Genomic DNA, 13,784 nt, shown 5'->3' with positions numbered 1-13,784 from the left:
AGTAACAGCCACTGTGCTCATATGTTCTCTTGTCTGACATAAATAGATAACTTTGAAGATAAACAGGATACATACAAGGATTTGCAGTATATATCAGTCAGTTACCCAAGTGCCCTTTTGCAATTAATTCCCCTTATCCTCCTCCACCACCAAAAACTGTTAGCATCATAATATGCAACTCTAGGGTTATGCAGTCCAAAAAAATAGGTTAAATTAAGTGACAGTTAAGGCGATGGTCCTAGCTTCTTGTTCTGTTTTCCTAAAAGTTATTTGGAAAATCTCCTGTAAAAGCATTGAATCGAAGGAGTCCAGCTAGCAGAAAAAACAGAGTTTATAGCATTTAATTTCTAGGTTTAATATGCCTAAAAGTTTTCATCAGTAGGGTTAACTGAATGAGGTCCAAATAGAGAACTTTGGACAACTTGAACACTATTGCTGTCAAATACTCTTTATTCCTTTCACAGATGATGTGGTATTATGCTTAGATACAGGATGGATCAGGTAATATCTTTTATTGGACCAACTTCTGTTGGTGAGAGAAACAAGATTTTGAGTTTACATAGAGCTCTTTTTCAGGTGGTATTATGCTTAGCAGTTATAAGAATTTATACACACACACCTCTGGAGTGGCTTCCTCTCTCCACAAATCTCAAGAAAACACACTTCTGCCCAAGGCATACAATATCCCATTATAAAATATTGTTATAAATATGTTAAAACTTTCCAATATTTTGTATTTTAGACTGTTTCATTTTTATGGAGTAAGAAAATTGTTCTATAAAATTTAAATAAGCATGGAAGAAACTGCCAATGTCAGCAGGTCAAAGGGTAAATTTTGTTTAAAATTGTTTGTCTCTTGTAAGTCTGATCATCAATATTCTTCTGGCTTTCCTACTATTTACAACCAATCTGTAAAGTGGTGATCTTTACCCATAGGTAGGGTCCTACCAAATTCACAGTCCATTTTGGTCAATTTCATGTTCTTCGGATTTTAAATATAATAAATTTCATGATTTCAACTATTTAAATCTGCAATGTCAGGGTGTTGTAGTTGTAAGGGTCCTGACCCAATAAGGAATTGTGGAGGGTCACAAGGTTATTGTAGGGGGGTTGTGGTACTGCTACCCTTACTTCTGCGCTGCTGCTTGCGATGGCGCTGCCTTCAGAGCTGGGCAGCTAGAGAGTGGCGGCTGCTGGCCAGGATCCCAGCTCTGAAGGCCTTGCCGTGCCAGCAGCAGTATAGAAGTAAGGGTGGCATGGTATGGCATTGCCACCCTTACTTCTGTGCTGCTGCTGGCAGGGGGCTGCCTTCAAAGCTGGGCACCTGGCCAACAGCCACTGCTCTCTGGCTGCCCAGCGCTGAAGGCAGCACAGAAGTAAGAGTGGCAGTACTCCCTAAAATAACCTTGTGACCCCCCTCTGCAATGCTTTTTGGATCAGAACCCCCTATTTGAGAAACGCTAGTATCACATGTAAAAGCACACAAAAGACCAGATTTTATGGTGGGAGACCAGATTTCACAGTCCGTGATGCGTTTTTGATGGCTGTGAATTTAGTAGGGCCCTACCCATAGAAGTTCTAAAGAAGTCTCTATTATCTCCTCTTACTCACCTTAAGAGCTGGTGAGCTTTGTATTGCGCTAACCGTACTTGAGGTATGAAGGAATCTTCGATAGCCTATCAACACCGCTCCTTTGTTGGCCAGATGGTTTGGTGCCGAGGGGTAATAAGCAACTCCCACCCTCAGGGTCTGCGCACCAGCACAATGACCTCATCCCGCAGAACAGAGATAATGCCTAAGGCCCTGACTCCCTAAGATACAGCATTACGCTGCCTTCTGGATTGATAAACCAATAGTGGCTATACATATATTTGTAAGAGTTTCTTGTACACCTGACTCTCAAAAAGTTGGAACCAAAAGACACTGGTATCTATATTTGTCTTAACATTTTTAAAAATACATTTTCATTGTGCTAGCCAGATCTAAATATAGGTATTAAAAACAAGCGAATTTTGGATCTACAATACTGCAAAGGGAAAAGGACATTTTTAAAACAAGTCATTTATTAAGCCTTAAAGGTGGCCTGCAAATGAGAAAATGGGCTTGCCTCCACCCTGCCCCCGTTTTCTTCTTTATGATGTATAAAGAAGGCCTGAATATTTGTGTGTGTGTGTGTGTGTGTGTGTGTGTGTGTGTGTGTGTGTGTGTGTGTGTGTGTGTGTGTGTGAAAAGTGTTGTGACGTTCCCCTCTGGTGTTATCTAGACCGGTGATCTGCTAGGTCATTCCAATCCTTGACTCTGGGAGCCAGCCTTACCCTGCTCTGCTGTGAGAGCCCCCACTCCTGGGCTGTTCACGCACAGCCTCTGGCATGTAAGCTGCTCCCAGCTACTTGCAAGCGAATTACATCAGCCAATATCTCTGGTCCCAGACACAACCCTAGGAACCTCTGTATTGCAGCGTCCAGTTATGCCCGCTGGACGCTGCAAGCTTATGAGTTCAACAATTTAACAAAGAAATTTATATTTACCAGGCTTGTTATCCCAAGGGGAGTCTCTGACATGCTTCAAACCAAACGTACTGCTTCAGGTAGAATAAACAAACAAATGTATTAACTATGAAAGATAGATTTTAAGTGATTATAAGTCAAAGCATAATAAGTCAGATTTGGTCAAAGGAAATAAAAGCAAAACACATTCTAAGCTGATCTTATCACTGTCAATGCCCTTACCAACTTAGATGCTTCTCACCACAGGCTGGCTAGTTGACCTTCAGCCAGGCTCTCCCCTTTGATAAGTGCTTCAGTCACTTGGTGGTGATGTCTGTAGATGGAGGTGGAAGAGAGAGGAAGAGCATGGCAAATGTCTCTCCCTTTTATAATGTTCTTTCTTCTCTCTTGGCTTTGCCCACCCGCCCCCCATCCTGCACTTCAGAGTCAGGTGAGCATTACCTCATTGCAGTCCCAACCTGACCAAAGGAAGGGGGGTGATTCATTTGAGAGTCCCACAGATCCTTTGTTGTTGCTTAGGCCAGTGTCCTTTGTTCCTGTGAGGCTGGGCTGGGTTTGTCCCATACATGCCCTGATGAGGTGTGAACTGCCCCTCTGCTTCTGGAGAGTTTTTGCCTGGGCTTGCTTTAAGCCACGAGGACACATTTTCAGCCTCATAACTATATACATGAAATTACAACCTATAACATTACTATAATATTACTATAACAATGATTACTATACCATTACCAGAACAACAATGCTCAGTGCATCATGAGCCTTCCGAAAACACCCGACATGACAAACTTTGCATTAGATACCACACAATCATATTATAAGGATGAACATGGGAGTGCTGAGTGTTCCTCTGAGGTACAGAATGTCACAGGTGTATTTCTGGTTTGTTCTTTTACATTAGAAGTTCATGTCTTTCAGAAGTACAGGAAGACAGTATAGTGCCTTGTAAACTAGTCAAATTATATCTCAAGAAACTGAAAACAGAGCAAGGCTTGTTTTGTTTTCTTCTTATCTTAACCCTTATTTAACTCCAATAAAATGACTAATTAACACTTGACAGAGGATATCTTTGTTCAAGTTAAAACAACACCATCTCCTCAACTAATGTCAGAGGGTTCACAATGTACATCCCTCTGATGATCCAGAAATGTCCCAGCCAAAGCAGACTTGACATTTCTGTTTTGTTGTTTGTTTTTTTAATCTTATAAATAGACTTCTCTGTGGGAGGAGTAGAGGAACTGTTAGTTTTTATTTGTAAAAAGTAGCAAAAACATAAACTCGTTTAAAAAAAATCATATGCAGGACACCTTTAAAAGGTTGGCAGTGTCCTTTTAGTTCTTGGAACCATGTCTCTCTTTTCATTCCTTGTTCACTGACAGCAGTCACAGGATATGGTGTATCCACTCCTGAGGAATCCTGACATTAGCAAACTACATACTGATAGCTCTGGCCATGTCTCTTGGTTTGTCACATGGTTAGGCTCCCTTTGTGTAAACTATTTTTTGGCATTATGGTCTTTAGATGTACCATCTGACTGAAGGAACGTGCATGCTATTATGTATCTGAGAATAAGGCTTTATGTCAGTTTTTCATCACAGCCCTTTTATGCTGAACAGGTACTTTGTGTTTTTGATTTAGGATTCTACCATTGAAGTGTTTGTTGTGTCAGTTCTTCTTTTAGGTTTTGCAGTGTCACATACAGTATTTGTTGAAAGGCTTTTTATATTGATGCTTCTGTGTATCTTATGGGATCTGCTTTGATGATGTGATCACATTTATTCATCAGCTTTAATTTATTTCATTTGTAGATTTAAAATGTGGGCACAGTACTTGGGGCTCACTTTGCTTAATATTAAGTTGTAATTGTAGGTATTTATTATCACCTCTAAGTACATAACACCAATAAGCTGTGACTTTGTAGAACAATATGTATCTTTTGCAGAAAAAATCCATATTCATGCAAATAATAGTGAATACAAATATGTGTTGGTTACCAAATAATATGCTGTTTGCAATTTGCACCAGTGTTAATTGATTAACTGGTTTATTGATGAAAACAGCTGGTTATGAAAGTGAATCAAGCACAAATGATGTTAGAGAATATAATAGGTGGGAGCCCTTTACAGTTTTACATAAGCATTATAATTGAATTTTTTAGGTTGGAACTAAAATACTTTTGTGCTCTTTAGAGGTACCATTAGTCAAGTCACTTCCAAGGTAGCATAGTATAAAACAAAAAAGTTACAAAGAGCATTTAGATTTCACTAAAAATGTTCAAATTTACACATTGCCCCCAAACGTGACTGAATTAGTTTGCATGCAACATAGTATGCTGACAAAATTACAATTCCTATTGAGTTTAATAATATTAATGTATCTCAAAGAATAAAAAGTAGCAGTTCTTAAATACTGTTATACCATCAATTAAAATAATAATTTAAAACAAATACATAGACACATATGTATTAGTTAATTGAGTATCCATGTTTTTGATTCTTTTAGGATGAATTCTTGGATGAGAGCTTTAAGGCTAAATCCTATTGCTGGGCAGATCAAATTATGGAGTCTCACGGTTGTGCAGCATAGCTCTGTGAATAAGCAGAGTCCTGAAAATCTAGCTGAGTCATTCTTGACAGCAGCACAGTTCATGCTTTGGAAGAAGATTCCAGATTTGCACTGCTCCAAAACCAACAGTACTAATTATTCAACTAATAATAGTCATCCCTGTGTCTAGGAGTAATTTCAAGATTGTGATGTTGATGTTGGATGCCAAACACAGAACAGGAACATAGTTCTTCTCTTAAATGATTTTAACAAAGATTTCATCCTGATCAGGACTAACATATGTGAGCATCCACATTACATTATAGAGGATAAAAAATATAAATGTAGGAAAAATCTTCTTCAATGGGCAGGTTATTCCATATTTGCCCATTATGCATCTTTTTCTGAAACATCTGTCACTGGCCACAGAATTGTGATGCTAGTCTAGATAAACCACTGCTCTGATCCAGTATAACAATTCCTATGTCTATGCTGATGCTAGAAGACCTGGGATATAACAGATAATCTAAAATATTATTCCACATTGGATTATTCCAGGCAATGTATTATAATAGAAAGTCATATTAAATGCAAACAAAATGTTCAAAGATTGTGTAGCTCCAGTGCTGGACACCAATATGTACACCAACTGGCTAGGTTCCAAAAGAGAGCATTAAGGTACTGCAGCATTTTGTAGAATGATGCTGTGACGGGTTGGATCACAGAAACCTCCTTGGGAGCTGCCACCCGATGTGCGAAAGACTACCCCTGCTCCTGTTTTTTCTGCCAGCTCAGGACTCCAGCACCCTGTCTTGCTGAGCCAGACACTCCCGTCTGGCTCTAACACAGACCCAGGGTCTGAATCACTTGTTCCAAAGCTGCAAGTTTACCTGAAGACAGCTCACAGTAGTGTGCTTGTCTTTAGCACTCAGATGCCCAACTCCCAATGGGGTCTAAACCCAGATAAATCTGTTTTACCCTGCATAAAGCAGTACCTTAAAGCTTATATAAAGCTTATGCAGGGCAAACTCATAAATTGTTCGCCCTCTATAACACTGATAGAGAGAGATGCACAGTTGTTTGCTCCCTCAGGTATTAATACATACTCTGAGTAAATTACTAAATGAGAAGTGATTTTATTAAATACAGACAGTAGGATTTAAGTGGTTCAAAGTAGTACAGACAGAACAAAGTAAGTCACCAAGCAAAATAAAATAAAATGCACAAATCTATGCCTAATCAAACTAAATACAGATAATTTCCTCACCAGTTCCAGAGTGCTCCCTTTTACAGGCTAATCTCCTTTTAGCCTGGGTCCAGCAATCACTCACACCCCCTGTAGTTACTGTCCTTTGTTTCAGTCTCCTTCAAGTATCCTGGGGGGGAGGTGGGGGGTGGAGAGGCTCCTTCTTTAGCCAGCTGAAGACAAAATGGAGGGGTCTCCCATGGGTTTAAATAGACTCTTGTGGGTGGAGACCCCCCTCTTCCCTCCTATGCAAAGTCCAGCTCCAAGATGGAGTTCTGGAGTCACCTGGACAAGTCACATGCCCCTGCATGACTCAGTCTTTACAGGCCGACGCCATTGTCCACATGGTATCTTGCATGTCTCCAGGAAGACTTCTCATGTGGATTGGAGCATTCCAAGATGCATTGTTCCCCAAGTGTTTCCTGATCAGGTACTTAACCTGGCGAATTCCTTCCTAAAGAAGCTGACCAAATGCCTCACAAAGCTTACTTAGAAACCAAGCAAGCATACAGCCCATATTCTTAACCTCAAGTAGAAATTGATGTATATGTACAAATAGGATGAATAGATATAGTAGATCATAACCTTTACGGAGATATGTTACATGGCACAGGCAGCACAAAACATATTCCAGTTATGTCATACATACATTTATAAGCACCCCCTCCCCATAAAGCCTTATGGGGTACACTGTCACAGATGCATGCATGTTAGTTAAGTGAAAGGAGTATTACACAGCTGCTTTTCAGCTCTAAGATGCTACTTGGCTGTATGATGTCACTAGTAACTGTGATGTACCATATTGAAATGTCATCTGTGGCATGCCGGATATTTCATTCCTATGCAGGTATAATTCCTAAAAATTCCAAACCCCAGTGTTCGTGTTTTGGATAAGTAATTTTTTATTCAATTGTGTTCATATATACATGGTATTAAAAACTATAAAAAGAAAAGCCATTTGCTCTTATATATCACAATAAATAATAACAAATATATTGTATACTTTTAATGTATTCATATTAAGAAGTGCATCTTATCTTTGGAAAACTTAGCAGATTGGTCTGATATAAATGAATCTGTTTCAAGATATTAGGGCCCTATCCAGCTCCCTCCCTCACCTCTCCTCTCAATGATATCTCCCTTTGTATTCCCTCCCACACACATCTCCTTGCCATGGCATGTAGGACCCTAACCTCCCATTGAAGTCCATGGAAGAAAAGGATTCTTATTCACCAGTGAGTGTTATATCAGGCCCTTAGTCTCTACTGTTTTTGGTTGAGAAATACATATTTCCCAATTACCATATTTATTAAAATGATCCAGAAATGATATCATAAATAAAATAAAAATAATCCAGAATGTGTCACAAATTCTCTGTATTTTCTTGAATGCTGTACTGTGTACTTGTGCTGAAGCTGAAACCTTTTATACTATCACATATGAAAATACATGTATCCAGCCATTTCCCTTGTAGCTCCCCATTTGAAGAATCTTTTCAGCTGAACTAAAGCCAGTGTGAGAATCAGATTTAGTGCTGCACTGTACTAAAATCATCCTCTTTGGGGAAACTACTAATCCTAAAAAAGATCCAGCATTGAGCATAAAATACTATTTAGACTGTGTAAGGCTGCAGATTCCCAGTCATGTTTTAGTTCCAATATATATATATATATATTTGTTTATTTAGAGATTAAAATGCATCCCTTATAAATAGACTCCCAACACAGAATAAGTTGTTCTCTGTGCATCGAAATTGCATCCCTAGACAAAACTGAGCTAATAGATAGTCCTGTTGTGAAGAACAGCTTTGCTTTTTTGGACAAAAGAAGGAAGAGAAATTCATAGCCCAACATTTTTTTATATTTAATCAGAGGTCTCAACCATGGATATGATTGGACCATAACAAAAAGACGACAATATTTTTCAAGTGTTTTCCTTAACTCCCTCTTAATTTATTTTCATAGAATTCTCTCTTTAAAAGAGAACAACATTGCTTTATTAATTTATACCAGGATGGGTTATTCTTGTTTTTATTTTTATTATTTTAATAATTTTCTTTTTCTACCTGATACAAGTTTTATACATTTGAGCTTTGTGAGTATCCTTTAATTCTGGGACAGAAAGTTCATATTCTGATTTTTTTTACCCTTACTGTTCTTTTCTCTGTTTTGGCACTTTCCTTTTAGCTAGCAAGGTGAAACACAAGGCTATTTTGAGGCCTCCATTAATGTGTCTTCATTAGTTTCCTGGTCAGAAAGCATTCAGAAAATTAAAATTTGGCCTCCTTTCCACACTTTGTGATGCCAAGCTGTTTCATTCAAAATACAAATGATTTTTCACATGCCTGGGGAGTAAAAATCCTGAGGCTGGTCCCAAAGTTGATGCAAGTACAAAACACCATAGTTGCACTATCTGGCTGACTTTATTTCTCTTGTTTTACTGCCAATTCTCTTCATTCCTGTTCCTTCAATAATTATTATTATCATTATAGTACTGCCTTGGGACTTCAACCAAGAACAGGACCCCTCTGTATTATTCATAAACATACTGTAAGGGTCACTATCTACCCTGAAGAGCTTACAATTTAAGTAAGCAAAAAAAGAGTTGAGGGATAAGGGCTATAACGTAAAAGCAGAGTGAACAAGGTGATGGTCTGCAAATGTCATGTTACTTCAAAGCTTTTGTTTCTTTCATTCTCATATAAAAAAAGATAGGGTTTTGTAGAGAAAGGATTGGCTGAATAGAGAGAAAAGGGAGGCAGAGGGGTAAACTGATCAGAAAGCATATAAGAGGAGTATGAAGAGCAATGGAGTGAAGCTTAAATGAACAGACTTTGAGGGAGGGAGTTGGAGCAAACAACCAATCAGCAGAGGGGAGAGAATGTCCAGAGTAAAAAATGTGCACAGCTGTCAGGCACTGATGACATCATCAGAGTCCAAAGCAGTCCCTGCTTGAGCTGCTATTCTCTTCTCCTGCTGACTGAGTATCTGGCTGTCTTCTTACATCAATTTTTTTTGTCCCCAAGCTTGCATGGCTTCAGGGAGGGGTTAGGTTACATGGGCCTTGGTGTCCCCAGGGAGGTGGTGTCCCCTGCACAGTTCTGGGTCTTAGGATGGTATGGAAGTGGTAACCCTGGCTGGGTCTCCGTTCCTCCATAGTACGGCTGTACCCGCTTCAGACACTTTTCTGTTGCTAAGAGAATCTCTAGTTAGCTCTTCCCAGCAGTTCCTTTTGTCCTGAAGCTCACATGGGTGGAGAGAGGGGATGCTGCTGCGTGGGCCATGGTGCCTAGGCATGGGGGAAGACTCCCCTGTACATTTCTTGCTCCAGAGGTGCTGGGGGTGGTGATGGAGGGGTAATTAATCTCTTTTTAAACAAAAAACCCTATTGCTATATTGTCTGTATCAGAATGGATGCATTCATATGTTCAGTTTGTGCCCATTCATGTATCCAGGTGCTACATAGTTTATGTGATACAAATTCTAGCTTATTTAAGATCAGAAACTCTAATGTATATCTCTTTGGCATGAAAGACAGGAGATTGCTAATAAGCGTGTCAAGATTCTTTTTTCAGAGTAGCAGCCGTGTTAGTCTGTATCCGCAATGAGAAGAACAGGAGTACTTGTGGCACCTTCTTCTTCTCAAAGAAACTGCGAAACCACCTGATCAGCATCCTATACATTGTTAGTCTCTAAGGTGCCACAAGTACTCCTGTTCTTCTTTTTTCAAGATTCTTTGGTCTCTCACCATGTTCTTCATATCTTGGAGGGGAGTAAGGGCATGCCCTTCATTTTTATTATAGACATCCTTATAGTCCTTGCTGGTCTTATGGTATACAAATTGTATGTAGTGGATGAAGTGGCTGGGGAGAAGACTGAACACTGATATTGGAGAACCTGCTAAAGGTATAATCAGTTGCATTGTGGAGAAATTTTACAGTCCTCTGTTGTGGTTCTGCTTGTGTCAATTAGAACTTCTTTCTCCTTGGTCATAGCAACTACAAACCTCAAACCGATGGAAGTATGTGTGGCAAGTGTTAGGCAACTACTTGGCCTCTTCAGTGGCTCTCTTGTGGGGAGACATGTCTCTCTGAGTTCCATCATGTCCTCCTTCCTGTTCAGCATGTATGAAAAATTGCTAGGTGAGATTGTGAAGTGTTTTGGGCTGTAGTGTCCTCAATATACTAATGATGCTTAGCTCTACATCTCCTTTTCACTGACTCCAGAGTTTGCAAGCTTATTACTCTTGAAGAGCAAGATAGAGATCTGTGTAAAAGTGAATAGGCTGTGTCTCAACTCAGATAAATTGAAAGTTACGCTTTTTGCCAAGATAAAGCACTTGCAGAGTTGAGTGGAGGTGATATCTGCAGCAGTCAAGTTTGCAAAAATGCTTTTAAACCTTTTGGTGCTGTCTGATTCATCACCGTCCCCAGATTTTCAGGTAGTGCCTTTAGCTTGTGCTGCCTTTCATTATCTATGAATGACCAGACTCTGACTATTGCTTCCTAATGTGGGCCAGGCAAAAAATTTCCATTTTTTTTTAGACGGGACTGCAAGGGTCATGTAGTCTAACCCCCAGGATTTGTTGCATCTAAACCATCCAAGACAGATGGCTATCAAGCTTCTTTTTGAAAACCTCCAGTGAAGGAGATTCCACGACTTCCCTAGGAAATTTGTTCCAGTTACAGTAGGGAAGTTCTTACAGTTAGGAAGTTTTTCCTGAGATTTAATTTAAATCTGCTGTGCTGTAGTTTGAACCCACTGCCTCTTGTCCTGCTCTCTGTGGCAAGAGAGAACAAGTTTTCTCCATCTTCCTTATGGAGCCTTTCAAGTATTTGAAGACCATTATCATGTCCCCCCCTTTAATCTCCTCTTTTCCCAATGAAACATACCCAGTTCCTTCAGCCTTTGCTCATATGGCTTACATCCCTTTGATCATTTTTGTCTCTTGCCTGTGGATCCTTTCTAGTTTCCCTACATCCTTTTTATATATCAGTGACCAAAATTGGACACAGTACTCCATCGAAGACCTAACCAGTGCCAAGTTGAGCAGTACTATTTGTTGTGTATAGTCCAGTTCTCCAATTTTTCAAGATCTCTCTGAATTTTAGTTGTATCCTCCAAAGAGTTTGCAACCCCCCTCCACCTTTGTGTTATCTGAAAATTTAATCAGTATGCTCTCTAGTCTTACATTCAGCTCATTAATAAAGTTGTTAAATAACACTGGACCCAGAACAGATCCCTGTGGAACCCCACTTGAGACCTCCTTTCAATAGGACATGATTTCTTTGTTCGTGGTTGTTTAACCAATTATGTATCCACTTAGTGGTAATTCTACAGAGCCTGCATTTCTCCAGCTTACTTATGAGAATGTCATGTGAGACTGGGTCAAAAGGCTTGCTAAAGTCCAGGTATATTATGTCCTCTGCATTCTCCCTATCTACCAAACCAGTTAACTTGGCAAAGAAGGAAATCAAGCTGGTTTGGCATGATTTGTTCTTGATAAGTCCCTGCTGCTTGCTGGTGATCATCCCTTCATCCTCCAGGTATTTGCAAATGGAATGTTTTATACATTGCTCTAGTACATTTGCAGGTATTGAGGTTAGGCTGACTGGTCTCTAGTACCTCAGCTCCTCCTTTTTTCCTCTTTTAAAGATTGGCACTATCACTTTTAGGCTAGACTACTTCAATTCTCTTTATGTAGAACTGCCATTGAAATCTTCCTAGAACAGTGGTCCCCAAACTGTGGGGCACAGAGGAATGTTCAAGCGGGCACAGCAGGGCCCGGGCCAGCCCCCATGGAGGAGCGGGGAGGGAGTGCCACCCAGCCCCGCTCTGCCCCCAGCTCTACTCCAGGCACAGCTTTGCTTCCGGCCCCAACCCCAATTGTAGCGCTGGCCTCAGCTCCTGGCTCCCTGCATAGCCATAGTCCCACTCCTGGCCATGGCCCCAGCCTTACCCCCAGCCTCAAGCCCCGACCGCAGCCCAGGTGTGGCTCTGCCCCTGACCCTGGCTGCAGTCCCAACCCCCTCCCCCGCACGGTTCTGCTCCTGGCCACAGATCCACCCCCAGCCCCTGGCTTCCAGCCCAGTTGCGATTCCAGCCCCAGCTCCGGCCCCAGCTTGTAACCACTGTTTGGGGAGGGGGAGGGCAGACAGGGGTAAGGGAGGGGAGCAGTGTAAAATGTTTGGGGACCTAGAAGCTGTAACTAAAGCAGAATACAGCTGTCCATATAATGAGTATGGCAAACTGCAGTGAATAGACAACACATTGTCTGAGGTCTGCCTTCTTGTTTGCTCTAAGTGCAATTGTAGGTGCTTGTGAAAACTACTGAAGCTCAGAAAGATTCAGGTGGGACCCAGTTCTTTGAAAGAGAGCTTCTAACCCAAAATCCCCATTGCAGCATTTACTGTGCCAGTTAAGATTAGATGGACAATTCTTGGTGTTAGTTCGTGGACTTGAACTCTTTAGAACATTAGAACTCATTCTCCGTTTAGGGTCTCGCCTCTGGAATTTCCTTCCCATACCCATCAGCTGCAACCAGAATCTAGTGAGCTTTGTGACTCAGTGCAAGAAATGCAAGATGTATTTATTCTGATTTTGTTTTGTATGATTTTTGTTTTGTTTTTAGGTTTTGACTTTTTATTACTAGAAAAATGACTCAGTTGTGCTGCCATTGCTGTAGCCATCAGTTTTGTGTTCTCAATGGGACTTATTTTGGGTAGTTTTATGCAAGTGATATTTTTGTGAGGGTGTTTTTTTGTAAAATGTGTAGTAAGTTTATAGCTGCCAGGGCGATAGGTGTTGTATGAATAAATAAAATGAATTAAAAGTGAGAACCATAGTCTATTTTCTCTGTACAGTTTTTTCTGACAATTTGCTTTAGATAAATTGGCATGACCTCAGTATTTCATTATTCTTTTTATTTGCTTATACTTGCTAAACTTCCCTTTATTTAGTAGAATACCTAGGTATTCCTCTAAATTCTATGGTGATGTTACTTACTTATATAAGGTTACTTTTAAGCCTTCGTGGAGGCTGCTATACGTATTTATAGGTAGATTATTTTGTCTGCATATTGCATTTTTACATACATTTCAGTAATACAAAGGAGCTGTTTAACAAATACTCATAATTAATTCACCTATATTTTAACAAAGGCTAATCCATGTTCCAGTTTTCTTTCAGTGGCATAATTGCAATAATATTATATAGATAGATTATCTGGAAAAGTTTCTTTACATGTAATTGTCCTTAAAAAGTTGTGTATGTACTATGAATTCTATTTTAGATGTAATGCTAACCCAAATTATTAACCAAACCAAGAAGAATGTGGAATATATTGGTGGTTCTCTAAAGAAAAAAGTTATTTGATTGTGCTGAGTGGGATGATGAAAGTTAATAAAGCCTGTTTTCCCTAGAAAGTCACAAAAGAACCACACAGTGGTTCTTAGTGATATATAGAAATCAGTGGTCTCATTTGAATGTTTA

At 39.9% G+C, this 13,784-nt stretch overlaps 1 protein-coding gene across 8 annotated transcripts in view; it reads left to right on the top strand.

Annotated features, from left to right (window-relative positions):
- CTNND2 (catenin delta 2) overlaps positions 1-13,784 on the top strand; it is a 1,171,885-nt gene that overhangs the window by 718,671 nt on the left and 439,430 nt on the right. The gene's annotated exons all lie outside the window — the stretch shown is intronic.

Source organism: Chrysemys picta, chromosome 2, assembly GCF_011386835.1.
Source record: "Chrysemys picta bellii isolate R12L10 chromosome 2, ASM1138683v2, whole genome shotgun sequence".
In the NCBI taxonomy this organism is placed as follows: domain Eukaryota; kingdom Metazoa; phylum Chordata; order Testudines; family Emydidae; genus Chrysemys; species Chrysemys picta.
The sequence above is the reverse complement of the archived record's forward strand: the minus strand, read 5'-3'. Positions and strand labels throughout refer to the sequence as shown.